This window comes from Hemiscyllium ocellatum, chromosome X (genome assembly GCF_020745735.1).
Source record: "Hemiscyllium ocellatum isolate sHemOce1 chromosome X, sHemOce1.pat.X.cur, whole genome shotgun sequence".
In the NCBI taxonomy this organism is placed as follows: domain Eukaryota; kingdom Metazoa; phylum Chordata; class Chondrichthyes; order Orectolobiformes; family Hemiscylliidae; genus Hemiscyllium; species Hemiscyllium ocellatum.
In genome coordinates this window covers 12,127,274-12,142,426 of record NC_083453.1, presented here as the reverse complement: position 1 = coordinate 12,142,426, position 15,153 = coordinate 12,127,274, and the positions used below count along the sequence as shown (strand labels likewise).

Here is a 15,153-nt window from a genome sequence, read left to right as displayed (position 1 = left end):
TGAGAGAGAGAGTGTATATGTGTGTGTATGTGAGTATAGAGTGTCTTTAAGTCTGTGAGGGGGTGCATTTGTGAGTGTGGGACTGTGTGTGTCTGTAGGAGTGTGTGTGTGTGTCTGGGTGGGGGGTTGTGAGTGTCTGTGAGAGAGAGTGTATGTGTGTGTGCGAGTGTAAAGTGGTCTAAGTCTCTGAACGGATGCATGTGGGAGTGTGGGAGTGTGTGTGTCTGTAAGGGTGTGTGTGTTTGCGTGTGTGTCTGTGTACATGTGTGTCCATTTGTATGTGTGTATAGGAGTGCCTGTGTGTGTGTGTAGGAGTGTCTATGTGTGTGTAGTGCAATGGTGGTCACCTGTGGTGTGACATGAACCCAAGGTCCCGGTTGAGGCCCTCCTTATGGGTAGGGAACTTAGCTATCAGCCCCTACTCGGCCACTTTTCTCTGCTGCCTGTCCCGAAGTCCGCCTTGGAGGATGGTCATCCGAAGGTCCAAGGTCGAATGTCCTGGACCGTTGAAGTGTTCCCCAACTGGAGGGAACTCTCCTGTCTGTTGATTGTTGTGTGGTGCCCATTCATCCGTTGCCATAGCCTCTGCTCGCTTTCACCAATGTAGCATGCCTCCAGGCATCCTTGCCTGCAATGTTGGCAGCGTTGGCTGAGTCACATGAGTAACTGCCACGTACATGATGGGAGGTGTCCCCACATGTAATGGTGGTATCTATGTCCATACTCTGACACATCTTGCAGCACCTACCATGACAGGGTTGTATGGAGTTGTCCTGAAAGCCGGGCAGCTTGCTATGAACAATAATCTGTTTGAGGTTTGGCGGTTGTTTGAAGGCAAGCAGTGGAGGTTTTTTTTGATTAGATTAGATTAGACTTACAGTGTGGAAACAGGCCCTTCGGCCCAACAAGTCCACACCGACCCGCCGAAGCGAAACCCACCCATACCCCTACATTACCCCTTACCTAACACTACGGGCAATTTAGCATGGCCAATTCACCTGACCCGCACATCTTTGGACTGTGGGAGGAAACCGGAGCACCCGGAGGAAACCCACGCAGACACGGGGAGAACGTGCAAACTCCACACAGTCAGTCGCCTGAGTCGGGAATTGAACCCGGGTCTTCAGGCGCTGTGAGGCAGCAGTGCTAACCACTGTGCCACCGTGCCGCCCAGGTGTGGGGAAGGTCACTAAAGGTTTTGTGATTTACACATGAAAGAAGTGAAACTATCATAGTATTCTAACAGACGAAAGCCTCAACAAACAATTAAACTGTAAACTTTTGCTATAAATTCTGTGTCTGACAACTGTGCCCTCCACAACCACCTGATGAAGGAGTGACGCTCCGAAAGCTAGTGTGTTTCCAATTAAACCTGTTGGACTATAACCTATTTTTAACTTTGTGCACCCCAGTCCAACACTGACATCTCCAAATCATGTTTTAATTAGATTTGATTTGTTTTAACTGTTACTTAAAATAATGTAAAGTTAGTTAGTGGTCAGGAGGCAAAGGTCTGAAGTGCTGCATCTTGTTAATAAACCTACAAAAAAGAGAAATATCCATGTCCCCTTTTGTACTTCATTATCTGGCATGGATACATTTAACACAGCAGCAGGAAATGGTTGTGTAAAAGTGAAGATTAGAAACTGCGTTTATTTCAAGGTAGACGTCCATAATTGGAGTTTCTTTTGAAAATGGCTGAAACCAGGGTATGGTTTCTCACCATTGTTTTCTGAATCTGAACCTTTTGACAAATGGAAAAGTGCAGGAGCTGTGTGAACACTGGTCATGACCCTATCAAAGATAAAAAAAAAGGAGTGGCCTAGGACCTGTCATAGAGTGAAAGAGTCAAAGAGATGTACAGCATGGAAACAGACCCTTCGGTCCAACTCGTCCATAATGACCAGATAACCTGCACTCCAAGGTGTCTTTGTTTAGCAACACTCCTCAGGACCTTACTATTAAATGTACAAGTCCTGCCTGATTTGCCTTTCCAAAATGCAGCACCTCACATTTATCTAAATTAAACTCCATCTGCCGCTCCTCAACCCATTGGCCCATCTGATCAAGATCACATTGTACTCTGCAATAACCTTCTTCGCTGTCCACTATACCTCCAATTTTGGTGTCATCTGCAAACTTACTAACATACCTCTTATGCTCACATCCAAATCATTTATATAAATGATGAAAAGTAGTGGTCCCAGCGCCGATCCTTGTGGCACTCCACTGGTCACAGGCCTCCAGTCTGAAAAACAACCCTCCATCACCGTCTTCTATCTTTGAGCCAGTTCTGTATACAAATGGCTAGTTCTCCCTGTATTCCATGAGATCTAACCTTGCTAATCAGTCTCCCATGGGGAACCTTGTCAAACGCCTTACTGAAGTCCATATAGATCACATCTACCGCTCTCCCCTCATCAATCCTTTTTGTTACTTCTTCAAAAAACTCAATCAAGTTTGTGAGACATGATTTCCCATGCTCAAAACCATTGCTGACCATCCCTAATCAGTCCTTGTCTTTCCAAATACATGTACATCCTGTCCCTCAGGATTCCCTCCAACAAATTGCCTACCACCGAGGTCAGGCTCACCAGTCTATAGTTCCCTGGCTTGTCTTTACCGCCCTTCTTAAACAGTGGCACCACATTAGCCAACCTCCAGTCTTCCGGCACCTCACCTGTGACTATCGATGATACAAATATCTCAGTGGCCTAGCAATCACTTCTCTAGGGTACTAGGGTACGCAGAGTTCTAGGGTACACCTGATCAGGTCCTGGGGATTTATCCATTTTTATGTGTTTCAAGACATCCAGCAGTTCCTCCTCTAATATGGAAATTTTTCAAGATGTCACCATCTATTTCCCTACATTCTATATCTTCTATGTCCTTTTCCACAGTAAACACTGATGCAAAATACTCGTTTAGTATCTCCCCCATCTCCTGTGGCTCCACACAAAGGCGGCCTTGCTGATCTTTGAGGGGTCCTATTCTCTTCGTTGTTACCCTTTTGTCCTTAATGTAGTTGTAAAAATCCTTTGAATTCTCCTTAACTCTATTTGCCAAAACTATCTCAAGTTCCCGTTTTGCCCTCCTGATTTCTCTCTTAAGTATACTCCTACTTCCTTTATACTCTTCTAAGGATTCACTCGATCTATCCTGTCTATACCTGACATATGCGTCCTTCTTTTTCTTAACCAAACCCTCAATTTCTTTAGTCATTCAGTATTCCCATACCTACCAGCCTTTCCTTTCACCCTAACAGGAATATACTATCTCTGGACTCTTGTTATCTCATTTCTGAAGGCTTCCCATTTTCCAACTGTCCCTTTACCTGCCCCCAATCAGCTTTTGAAAGTTCTTGCCTAATACCATCAAAATTGGCCTTTCTCCAATTTAGAACTTCAACTTTTAGATTGGGTCTATCCTTTTCCATCACTATTTTAAGCCTAATAGAATTGTGGTCGCTGGCCCCAAAGTGCTCCCCCACTGACACCTCAGTCACCTGCTCTGCCTTCTTTCCCAAGAGTAGGTCAGGTTTTGCACCTTCTCTAGTAGGTACATCCACATACTGAATCAGAAAATTTTCTTATACACAACCAACCAACCCAACCACCCTGTGGCTCAACACTTTAACTCTCCCTCCCACTCCACCGAGGACATGCAGGTCCTTGGACTCCTCCACCGGCAGAACATAACAACACGACGGCTGGAGGAGGAGCGCCTCATCTTCCGCCTGGGAACCCTCCAACCACAAGGTATGAATTCAGATTTCTCCAGTTTCCTCATTTCCCCTCCCCCCACCTTGTCTCAGTCGGTTCCCTCAACTCAGCACCGCCCTCCTAACCTGCAATCTCCTTCCTGACCTCTCCGCCCCCACCCCACTCCGGCCTATCACCCTCACCTTGACCTCCTTCCACCTATCCCACCTCCATCGCCCCTCCCCCAAGTCCCTCCTCCCTACCTTTTATCTTAGCCTGCTTGGCTACTCTCTCTCATTCCTGATGAAGGGCTTATGCTCGAAACGTCGAATTCCCTATTCCTGAGATGTTGCCTGGCCTGCTGTGCTTTGACCAGCAACACATTTTCAGCTTATACACACTTAACAAATCCCTCTCCATCCAAACCCTTAACACTACGGCAGTCCCAGTCTATGTTTGGAAAGTTAACAACAAGCAAAACTAATGTCATTTACAAAGTACTGTGCGAGAACTGTAACAAACACTACATGGGACAAACAGGCAGAAAACTAGCCACCAGAATATTTGAACATCAACGAGCCACAAAATGACATGACCCTCTCTCACACGTATCCTTACATACAAATAAGGATGGACACCAATTCGACTGGACAACACGTCCATCCTAGGACAAGCCAAACAGAGCCAAACAGAGAATTCCTAGAAGCATGGCATTCCAACTGGAACTCTATCAACAAACATATCGAGTTATACCCCATCTACCATCCCTTAAGAAAAAGAACAGGAAATGACATCACCACAGGAAATCGCATCACCAACCCAAAGAAACCCAAACGTATAAATAGAAAGCAGGAATCAGCAGAATTCACCCAGAGGCCCACTGACGATGTTACCTAGTAGTGTGATGAAACGTCTGGAAATGAACCTTCCAGCTCAGCGAGCAAACCTATATCCAGTTAACATCCCCTACCATAACCAACCTATTATTCTTCCAGATAACTGAGATCTCCTTACAAATTTGTTTCTCAATTCCCCCTGACTCTTGGGGGGTGTGTAATACAATCCCAATAAGGTGAACATACCTTTTTTATTTCTCAGTTCCACTCAAGTAACCTCCCTGGATGTATTCCCAGGAATATCCTCCCTAAGTGCAGCAGTAACTCTATCCCTTATCAAAAACACCACTCCCCTCTTCTCTTGCTCCCCTCCCCCCCCCACACTTTGTATCCTGGAACATTAAGTTGCTAGTCCTGTCCATCCCTGAGCCATGTTTCTGTAATTGATATGACATCCCAGTCCCATGTTCCTTACCATGCCCTGCGTTCATCAGCCTTCCCTTAGGTTCTTGCACCGAAGTAAATGCAGTTTACCTACCTTGTTCTCTGCTTTGTCCCTGTCTGCCCTGACTGTTTGACTTGCTCCTTTTCCCAACTGTACCAGTCCCAGATTGATCTCTTTCCTCACTATTTCCCTGGGGACCCCCCCCCCCAACAACCTTACTAGATTAAATCCTCGTGAGCAACTCAAGCAAATCTCCCAGCCCAGTATATTAGTCTCATTCCAATTCAGGTGCAAACCATCCTGCTTGTACAGCTCACTCCTATCCCAGAAGACATTCCAATGATCCAAAAATGTGAACCCTTCTCCCCTGCACCAGCTCCTCAGCCATGCATTCATTTGCTCTATCCTCCTGTTCCTACCCTCATGACGGCACTTGGAAGTACTCAAGGATGCCCTCATAAGAACAGGGTACGATGCTCAACTCACCGATCGCCACAGTCACAGCGAGAAAATGTAATGACCTTCTCAGGAGACAGACACAAGCTGCAAACGACAGGGTACCCTTCGTTGACCAGTACTTCCCAGGAGCTGAAAAACTACGCCATGTTCTTTGCAGCCTGCAACACATCAATGAGGATAAGCACCTTGCCAAGACCTTCCCCATGCCTCCACTTCTCACCTTTAAATAACCACCAAACCTCAAACAGATCATTGTTTGCAGCAAACTGCCCGGCTTTCAGGAAACACTATACAACCCTGTCATGGCGGACACTGCAAGACAGGTCAGAGCGTCGACGCGGATACCATCATTACACATGGAGACAACACCCACCATGTACGCGGCAGGTACTCATGTGACTCAGCCAATGTACACTGCAGGCAAGGATGCCCTGAGGCATGATACATTGGTGAGACCAAGCAGAGGCTACGGTAACAGATGAATGGGCACCGCACAACAATTAACAGACAGGATTGTTCCCTCCCAGTCAGAAAACACTTCAGCGGTCCGGGACATTTGGCTCGGACCTTTGGGTGATCTCCCTCCAAGGCAGACTTCGGTACAGGCAACAACACAAAGTGGCTGAGCAGAGGCTGGTAGCCATGTTCGGTACTCATGGGGTTGGCCTCAACTGGGACCTTGGGTTCGTGTCACACCACAGGTGACCCCACTGCACCACACATACACTCCAACACTCCCATACACTCACACAGACTCTCACACGCTCAGACATACACACCCACACATGCACCCTCTCACAGATCTATCCCTCTTTACACTCACCACTCTCACACACATTCACACACTTTCTCGCAGACACTCATAACCCCCCACACACACACACACACACATATAAGTTTGTGGGTGAATTTGGACTTGCAGAATTACATTTTATTTTGCTCATAAACTGCATGTAAGATTCTGTGAATCCCTTTTTTAAGATTAGAATCAGTCTGAACATTGGGGCACATACAACCTCACACAGGCACCTCACACCTTCAATGCATTATCTGAGCTGACATGGCACCTATTGTTAAAGTTCACTTGAGAATCTAACTTTAAAACAAAACATTCTGGATATACATATGAAAGAACTGAAACCAACATGGTCATTCTAAAAGATGAGAGACTTCACAAACAATCCAGATCTTTTTTCAATATTTAATTTCAGTTGCATCACACTGTAAACTTTTGCTATAAATTCTGTATCTTACAATCTTATACTCCACAGCCACCTGATGAAGGAGCAGTGCTCTGGAAGCTAGTGCTTCCAAATAAACCTGTTGGATTATAACCTGGTGTTGTGTGATTTTACATATTACATATTAATGAACTGAAACCTGCAACCCATTCTAAAAGATGAAAGACTCAACAGCCATTGAGGTTTGTTTAATTTATTGTTTTAATTGCATGACACCGTGATCTTTTGCTATAAATTCTGTATCTTATGAACCTGTCCCACTAGTTACCTGATCAAGGAACAATGCTCTGAAAGCTAATACTTCCAGATAAATTTGTTGGACTATAACCTGTTATGTGATTCTAAAATGTGTATACCAAACAGTCTAAGCAGCAAGTAATAGAGGTAAATGATCCCACAACTAATGGATCAGATCTAAGCTTCGCAGTCCTGCCACATCCAGCTGGGAATGATGCTGGACAATTAGATCAATTGATTGATTGATTTATTGTCATGTGTACTGAAGTACAGTGAAAAGCTTTGTTTACCAACAGTACAGGCAGATCATAGTAAGCAAGGAAAAACAGATCAGAGGTTGTAAAAAGACTTAGACAGGGGCATACAGGTTACATTGGACAGGGCATGCATTAGGTGAGATCATCGTTATCAAGATCAGCATTTTTTGAGCTTAGAGAGTCCATTCATCAGTCTAATAATGGCCCGGAAGAAGCTGATCCTGAACCTGCTGGTGCATGTGTTCAGACGTCTGTGTCTTCTCCCTGATGGAAGAGGTTGTAGGAGAGCATTACCAGGATGAGATGGATCTTTATGATGTTGGTGGCCTTTCCGTGGCAGCGGGCTGTGTAAGTAAGGTCCATGGATGGAAGGTTGGCATCCGTGATGGTCTAGACTGTGCACACAACCATCTGTAGTTTCTTACAGTCCTGGACAGAGCAGTTGCCATACGAAGCCGTTATGCACCTGGACAGTCGGCTTTCAATGGTGCATCTATAGAAGTTGGTGACGGGGAGGAGATGGCCTCACAAATATCCTTCATCAATGAGGAGGCCCAGTACATCAATGCAAAAGAAAAGGCTGAAGCATTTATAAACATTTTCAGCCAAAGGTTCTGTGTGGATGATCCATCTTGGCCTCCTGTTGAGGTCCCCAGCATCACAGATGCCAGCCTTCAGTCAATTCAATTCACTTTGTGATATCAAGAAACATTGGAAGGCATTGGATACTGCAAAAACTATGTATCCTGATAATATTCCAGCAACAGTACAAAAGACTTGTGCTCCAGAACATGCCATGCCTCTAGCCAAGCTGTCACAGTACAGTTACAACATTAGTGTCTACCTGATGTGGAAAATTGTCCAGGATGTCCTGCCCACAAAAAGCAGGACAAATCCAACTTGGCCAATTACTGCCCCTTCAATCTATTCTCAAACATCAAAGTAATGGAAGGTGTCATTGATGGTGCTATCGAACAGTATCTACTCAATACTAACCTGCTCACTGATGCTTAGCTTGGGTTCTGTCAAGCCTATTCATTTTCTGACCTTACTACATCCTAGGTCCAAACATGGACAGAAGAGTTGAAGTCAAGAGGGAACATGAGGGTGAACTGCCCTTGACAGCAAGGCCCCTTTTGACTGCGTATGGTGTCAAGAAGCTCTAGCAAAACTGGAGTCAATGGGAATCGGGGGGAAACTCTCCACTGGTTGGGATCATACCTTTCTTTCATACATTCTTTTCTCTTCAGTGTCTTGTGTTTATTCAAATCCCTTTTGAAAGTTCTGATTGAATTGGTCTCCACCACACTGTCAAACAGCATTTTCCAGTGCTTTCCTAACCACCACATACTGCACAGAAGAGGCCCTTTGGCCCATTAAGTCTTTGCTGACCTATCTACAGTAATACAACATTCCAGTACTTGGTCCATAGTCGTGAATTTCAAGTTGTTGACATTTCAAGTGCTCATCCATGTACTTTTTAAAGGTCGTGAAGTATCCTGCTTCCACGTTTCTCCAAGGCAGTGCATTCCAAATTTCCACCACCCTCTTAAGTAAAAATGTGCTTTCTCAAATCTCCACTAAATGTCCTACCTTTCACTTTAAAATGACGTCCCCTTGTTTTCGACCCTTCAACTGAGGGGAATAGCTGCTTCCTATCCATCCTGTTCCATGTTCCTCATTATCTTTTACACCACTATCAGGTCCACCCTCAGCCTTCCCTGCTCTATAGATAACAGCTGGAGCTTATCCACAATTTGGAGATGCCGGTGTTGGATTGGGGTGTACAAAAGTTAAAAATCACACAACACCAGGTTATAGTCCAACGGGTTTATTTGGAAGCACTAACTTTCGGAGTGCTGCTCCTTCAACCACCTGATTAAGGAGCAGTGCGCCAAAAGCTAGTGCTTCCAATTAAACCTGTTGGACTATAACCTGGTGTTGTGTGATATTTAGCCTCGGAGTTTATCCAGTCAGTCTTCTAGACGAAATCCTCTATCCCAGGTAACATCCTGGTAAGTGAAAGGGTTTTTTTAAAAGTCACTTTGGTTCTTTTACCAATTCACTTATAAATGTTTCCTCTGGTTCTGGATTCCTCTATCTATAGAAACAGTTTCTCCTTTATCTCTGTCCAGACCCCTCCTGATTTTGAACACATCCTCTCCACTCGTCTAATTATTACCCTCCTCAAAATGTGGAACAATCCAATGGCTTTGCGAAGAGACAAACCTAACCCTTATTTTTCTTATTTTTTAAAAAAATCGCAGTCTTGCTGGTAAAATCCAGCAGGTGGTGTAAACATTAGAACCCATATGTCTCCTAGTCCTATAGATGGTGTTGTTCAAAAACACAACAGTTCTATAAAACGATTGTTCTGTGGCGCCAATGAGCAAGTAGGCTGCCGTCACCCCATCGCCCCCTACAGACAAGGAGGACCACACGGATGACTCACAAGTTCCACTTCAGCAGCAGCTCTGACGCTCTGAGGTCATCCGCTGGTGCGTGGCTTAAAATCTCGAGGCAGTCCGTCAGTCTGGGAAATTGGAACTGGGCTATAGGGGCAGGTGCGTTGGCAAGGCGGTGCGGGGAAAAAAAAAGCTTTCTTTCTGGGATATAAACTTTCGTTGACATTTGGAAAGCCGTTAGGGAGGGCAGAACGTCTGAACTGGTGAGCAGAAAAAATGCGGCTAAAAAGCACGATATTGGATTTTTGTTTCCTCTGGGAAAGTTATTCAATAGATTGAGGAGCGTCCTCTCTTGAGCTTGCGGTCAGAAGAAAATTCTGGATGCGTCTCAAGGACTAGTCTATTCAGAGCCATTTGAAAACAAAATGCCCGGGTGTTTGTGAATTAATCTCCTGATGTATTGTCATTTGTTTTCCTTTCTCTAGTTCTGCAGATCTGTACAAACGCATTCACCTGTTAAGGTGAGTTTTTCCACCCATTTAGATGAGTTTATAAGATTGAATTTGATCTTTTCTCTCATTGAGATTTCTTTTGGGAAATGACTCAAAAATAGCTTGAAAAACTTGTGAATAATTCTAAAGGGAATTTTCAAAAACAAGTGATTTAATTCGTGAGGTGCGTGCTATTTTTTTCACTGTTGTACTTACTAAAATGAAATCTTAGTTACACTTTTCTGTTTACTTACTGTACTTAAATATCTAGATTTACATTTCTCAACCTGCCGTATGAGTAGACGATCTGGTAATTATAAAGTAGATTGTGATAACAATTGTTTGTAGGAAGACATTGAAGTGAATTGTCAGTTCTGAATTGAATGTTTGTTCAATTAAAATATTTGTAATGTACTGGAGTTTCTAGATTTTAGATAATGCAGCAATTGGAGTTGAAATCAAATTCAGAAGTTACTTTTGTTTACTGGCTTTAATGGACTTTACTCAGATTATGTTTTGCTTATGATATTTAAATATAGACTTGATATGCTTTCCATTTTATAAATTCATTAGTTTCGTTTTGTGTATTTTACAGGCTATTAAAAATTTTGGCTTAACAATTTAGAAATCAGTTTTTAATGTAAACACAAGTAGTTATTTCTAATTGATTTCTGTGACCATATCTTTAAAAACTTGTCGATACTGTGAAGTTCAAATATGTTTCTATCGTTTACTGCATTTACTTGGGGTGGTGGTGAGCTGCTGTTGTGAAAATGCTGATTAGTCACTTTAGATTTTTAATAATAATTGGCTTGGAGGAATTGCTGAATCTGATGGTGTAATGGATTAACACCAGTAGCTGAAGGTTTTTTCCAGCTGTCCTTAATTCAATTTCAAAACAGCCCAAGCTGGTTTCCACAAGCAACGCCACCAGCACTTGCTGTTTAAAAATAATGCGTTGTACTTCTGATTTATACTGATTTGGGGGGGAAAAAAGTCTGTCTGACCCGAATTAAAATGCTGGCTGGAAATGGCATCCACCTTTCCTGATGAGTCAGTTTCTAATGAATTGCATGCTTAAGGATGCAGTGTGCCAGAGTTTGATTTATTGTGTGATGCCAAATATGGTTTCAACATCACAAAAAGGCTAGTCGTTTAGATTCTGCTCATCTGACCCTATTGTGCCACTGGGTTCAAGTCTCACTCTGCACTGACACTGGAGGGAGCACTGCACTATTTGGAGTTATGTGTGAAGCTGAGACTTTAGCTACCTGTTCAGATGGAATGACAAACCAAGCATGGTACTTGAAAACCCAACGGCATTTATAATATTCTGTTGTAAGAGTGGTATATTTTGCAAGATTTGTGAAGGTTTGTAGCTCAGGTTGAGGTTTAGGGTGTAGGTTTGCTCGCTGAGCTGTAGGTTTGACATCCAGACGTTTCATTACCTGGCTAGGTAACATCAGTGGCGACCTCCAAGTGAAGCGAAGCTGTTGTCTCCTGCTTTCCATTGATATATATATTTGTCCTGGATGGGGTTCCTGGAGTTTGTGATGTCATCACCACAAACCTCAGGAACCCCATCCAGGACAAATATATATAAATAGAAAGCAGGAGACAACAGCTTCGCTTCACTTGGAGGTCGCCACTGATGATGTTACCTAGCCAGGTAATGAAACGTCTGGATATCAAACCTACAGCTCAGTGAGCAAACCTACACCTTAAGTAGTATATTTTGTTAATACCACCAAACTGTGATGTGGAAAGCAATGGCCAGTGGTGTCATTACCAGGGTCTCCAAGTCCAGCAATGTTTTGGGGACCTGGGTTCAAATCCCATCATGGGGAGATGGTGGAATTTGGAATCAGTAGAAATCTGGAATTGAGAGGCTAATGGTGACTATGAATCCATTGTCAGTAAAACCCATCTGGTTCACCTTTTATCCTTTTGAAGGAAGGAAAATGCCATCCTTACCTGGTCTGGTCTACATGTGACTCCAGACTCTTAGCCATGTGGTTGACTCATTCTGCGAATAAGTAAAAAATATATAAATTAGTCTGATTTTGGTTTGTTTGCTGTCTGTGGGATCTTGCCATGTGTGTATTGACAACTACATAAGTGACTGCACTTCAAAAATACTTAGTTCCAAGATGCTCTATGATGTACCATATTTTCTCGGGGCAATTTTCATGAAAGTTGGTCATTCTCTAGGTTAGAGAAGAGGGGGCAGGAAGGCGTTCGTACTGTTTCTCCTGCTGATCCCTGCTGTAAAGTCTAAATGTAGCTCTCTAGGAATGTAACTACGATTAACTAATTTTAATTTTTTTTTCCCTTTTTTGCTGGTTGAATTGCGTACTGATGTTTCAAATTCCAAAGCTTAGATAATGAAATGACGGTGTGAACCATACATCTGGTAGGAGAGGGAGAAATTTGCTGTTATTACTTAGAATTTTGTTCTTTTTGTAAGCTTTGAGTAGTATGACAACACAGCAAGTTGTTTCAAAATAATTGTTCTTGCATACTTGGAGGGTTTGATTTGTTGATCTGCCAGAGATTGTTTCATAGTGTTGAAAAGTTGCTTTTGTTCAACAGCTGTTGTTCTCATTTTTTCCAGTTGTGCAACAATGCTGCAAAACCAGCTTTGCTTTCTTTTCAAAAGTCTTTTTCAGCAAACTTGTTTTGAATCTGTTGTGCAATGACACACGTTTCCAAGTTTCATCCTGAACTGGCTGTACTTGAGAAACAAACTTTCTTGTTCGTGTTGTCAACGAAATAGGAGGCTTTTTTTTTGTTTCTTTTTGCCACACCAAGATTGTCTTGCAGCCTAACTTGGAAACCAGACTGGTGTGATGGAAACAACTGAACTGAAATCACTGTTTTCTTCTTGCCTTACTTTGTTTGTTTGTTTGTTTGTTTGTTTAGATAAATATAATAGTTTATATATAAACTATCTTTGATATAGTGCTAGAATTGTTTCACAATTCATTTGGATCCGTGTCCGTCCTTATGGTAATGCACTTGTCTTGTGAGATTATGTCAAATCTTCATCTTAATATGAGGCACTGTCTGCCTGTTTCAGTGATTATGCAAGATCTCATAACATTTTTGGAGAAAGGGCAAAGAAGTTTCCCTTGTGTCCAGCCAGTATATCTCCCTCTGGTAACACGAGTGACAATGCTATTTATGTGACCTTGCTAGTTGTAAAATGACTGTTTGTCTACATAGCAACATAACTACACTTCAAAAGTATTTCACTGGTTTTAAAGCACTTCAAGCCTTTCAGATCCTTAAAATGTCCAAATGTGCTGTTTGCCTGAGTGTTTTGAGGCTTCTATTCGTACTGTGTACATTCCTTTTTTCAAATCGTGTGTGAATCTCCATGAGCAATACCATAGGGCACTTGCTCATGTAAAGTTCTGTGACAGATGTTAATAATACTATGTTCTAGCATCCTTTTACCCTTCCCTCTTTTTTTTTGTTGTTGTGAAATTACTCAAGGCCTTGTCTTGTTCCCTCCGTGGTGGTGCCAACTCAATCCTATAGATTTGATGATGTAGTTTGAAATTGCCTGAAGGTCCTCATAACGTGAAACCCACTTTGTTTTCATGCAGTCCGCACATAAGAAAAAGTGCATTTACTTTCTTTTTTTCACTAACAGTCGATGTTTCCATCCAATAACCTTTGGTCAGCATGGGGAAAGTTTAAGCAGGTGAAAGGGTGGAAGGTAGGAAAGAATAGTTCTAACATTCCAGAATGCTGAGGACAGAGGTCTTCATGAAAGCAAGGTGGAGAATTAAAATGGTCACTGATTGAAAGCTCTGAGTCATGTTTGTATTTAACTGAAAGATGGCGTTCTGTTAATCAGTCACTTAATCAGCATTTGGTATCCTCTGATATAGAGAAGTCTGCATTGCGAACAGTGAATAAGGCATACTAAATTGTAAGCAATACACACAAGTCACTTTGACTTGGCAAGTGTGTTTGGGCCTTCGAACAGGTAAAAGAGATGAGAGGCCTGTGAATTGAAATGCTAACTCTCTGGCAGCACCTCTGGAGAGCAAACTGAGTATTTCCAGCAATTTCATCTTTAAAACATGATTTCTAGTACTTCACCCGAAGAATCCAATGCACTTACAATTTTTCTTTGAGTTAATTGCTTTTGTGTAAAACATCAGTGTATCTGGAATATCACATACATAGTGCCTGATTACTTTGGCAACTTTGACCCAGATGCAGTGCAATGAAGGAAATTTTGGAGTTTATTTAAGATGTCTGTGAATTTACCCATTTTTCTTTTAAGAATCCTTTGTTTGTAAAGGACATTTAAGTGTTTGCAACAACTGTGGTTTTCTTGCATAGCCAGTGTGGCCAGGTGATTCTTTACCTGGAAGTAGTACCAACTCATGTAGGAAGTTTAAGAACTGAAGCTGAGTGGTTGGCAGACGTAGATGAGCTAGAGACCGATTACTGATGCAGATATAGAAAGGGTAACACAGACTCCATGCAAAATTCCAGCAAAATGATTGTTGATAGTTGAAACTTTTATGACAAGTGATTTGTAAGTAGACAGGCAGGAGGCTGGAAGAACACAGCAAGCCAAGCAGCATCAGGAGGTGAAGTCAATATTTCAGGTATAACTGTTCCTCCTTTTTAGGACTGGGGATGGTGTAGTAGGAGCTGTAGTTAAAGGGGGTGCTTGGGGAAGGGTGGTGAAATGGGGATAGGTGTAGAGAGGTAGAGGGTATGACCTGGTTGGTCAATGGGAGGAATGAGGGTTGGTGGGGGGTGAGGGATATAGAGAGAGGATGGGAAGGGAGGTTATTTGAAATTGGAGAACTCCACGAGCAAGCTAACAACTGAATCCTTTTTTTTAAAAAAAAGAATACTGCAACTCGCACAGATGTGTGAAAGAGCTGAAACCTTACCTCTGAAATGGCCCAATTGTGGGACTGGAATGTTATTAGTCGGTCTCTGGAAACTATCTGTACTGTTGTGACCAGAGGGTGAAAAGATTTGTAGAAGTATGCCTTGCTAATAATGACCGTAGCCATGAAATTGAGGCACAAACTATTGGATAGGAC

At 42.8% G+C, this 15,153-nt stretch overlaps 1 protein-coding gene across 6 annotated transcripts in view; it reads left to right on the top strand.

Annotated features, from left to right (window-relative positions):
* The first annotated feature begins 9,698 nt into the window (after positions 1–9,698).
* The window catches only part of LOC132805723 (LIM domain and actin-binding protein 1-like), a 122,618-nt gene continuing 117,163 nt past the window's right edge, over positions 9,699–15,153 (top strand). For 2 of the 6 annotated variants that reach the window (XM_060820939.1, XM_060820940.1), the window contains exons 1-2: positions 9,699–9,844; positions 10,067–10,102. The gene's annotated coding sequence lies outside the window, so the exon portion shown is untranslated. Of the gene's footprint in view, positions 9,845–10,066; positions 10,103–10,235; positions 10,257–15,153 lie in introns of those variants that run through there. The other 4 variants (XM_060820941.1, XM_060820933.1, XM_060820934.1 and 1 more) reach the window with 3 other exon arrangements.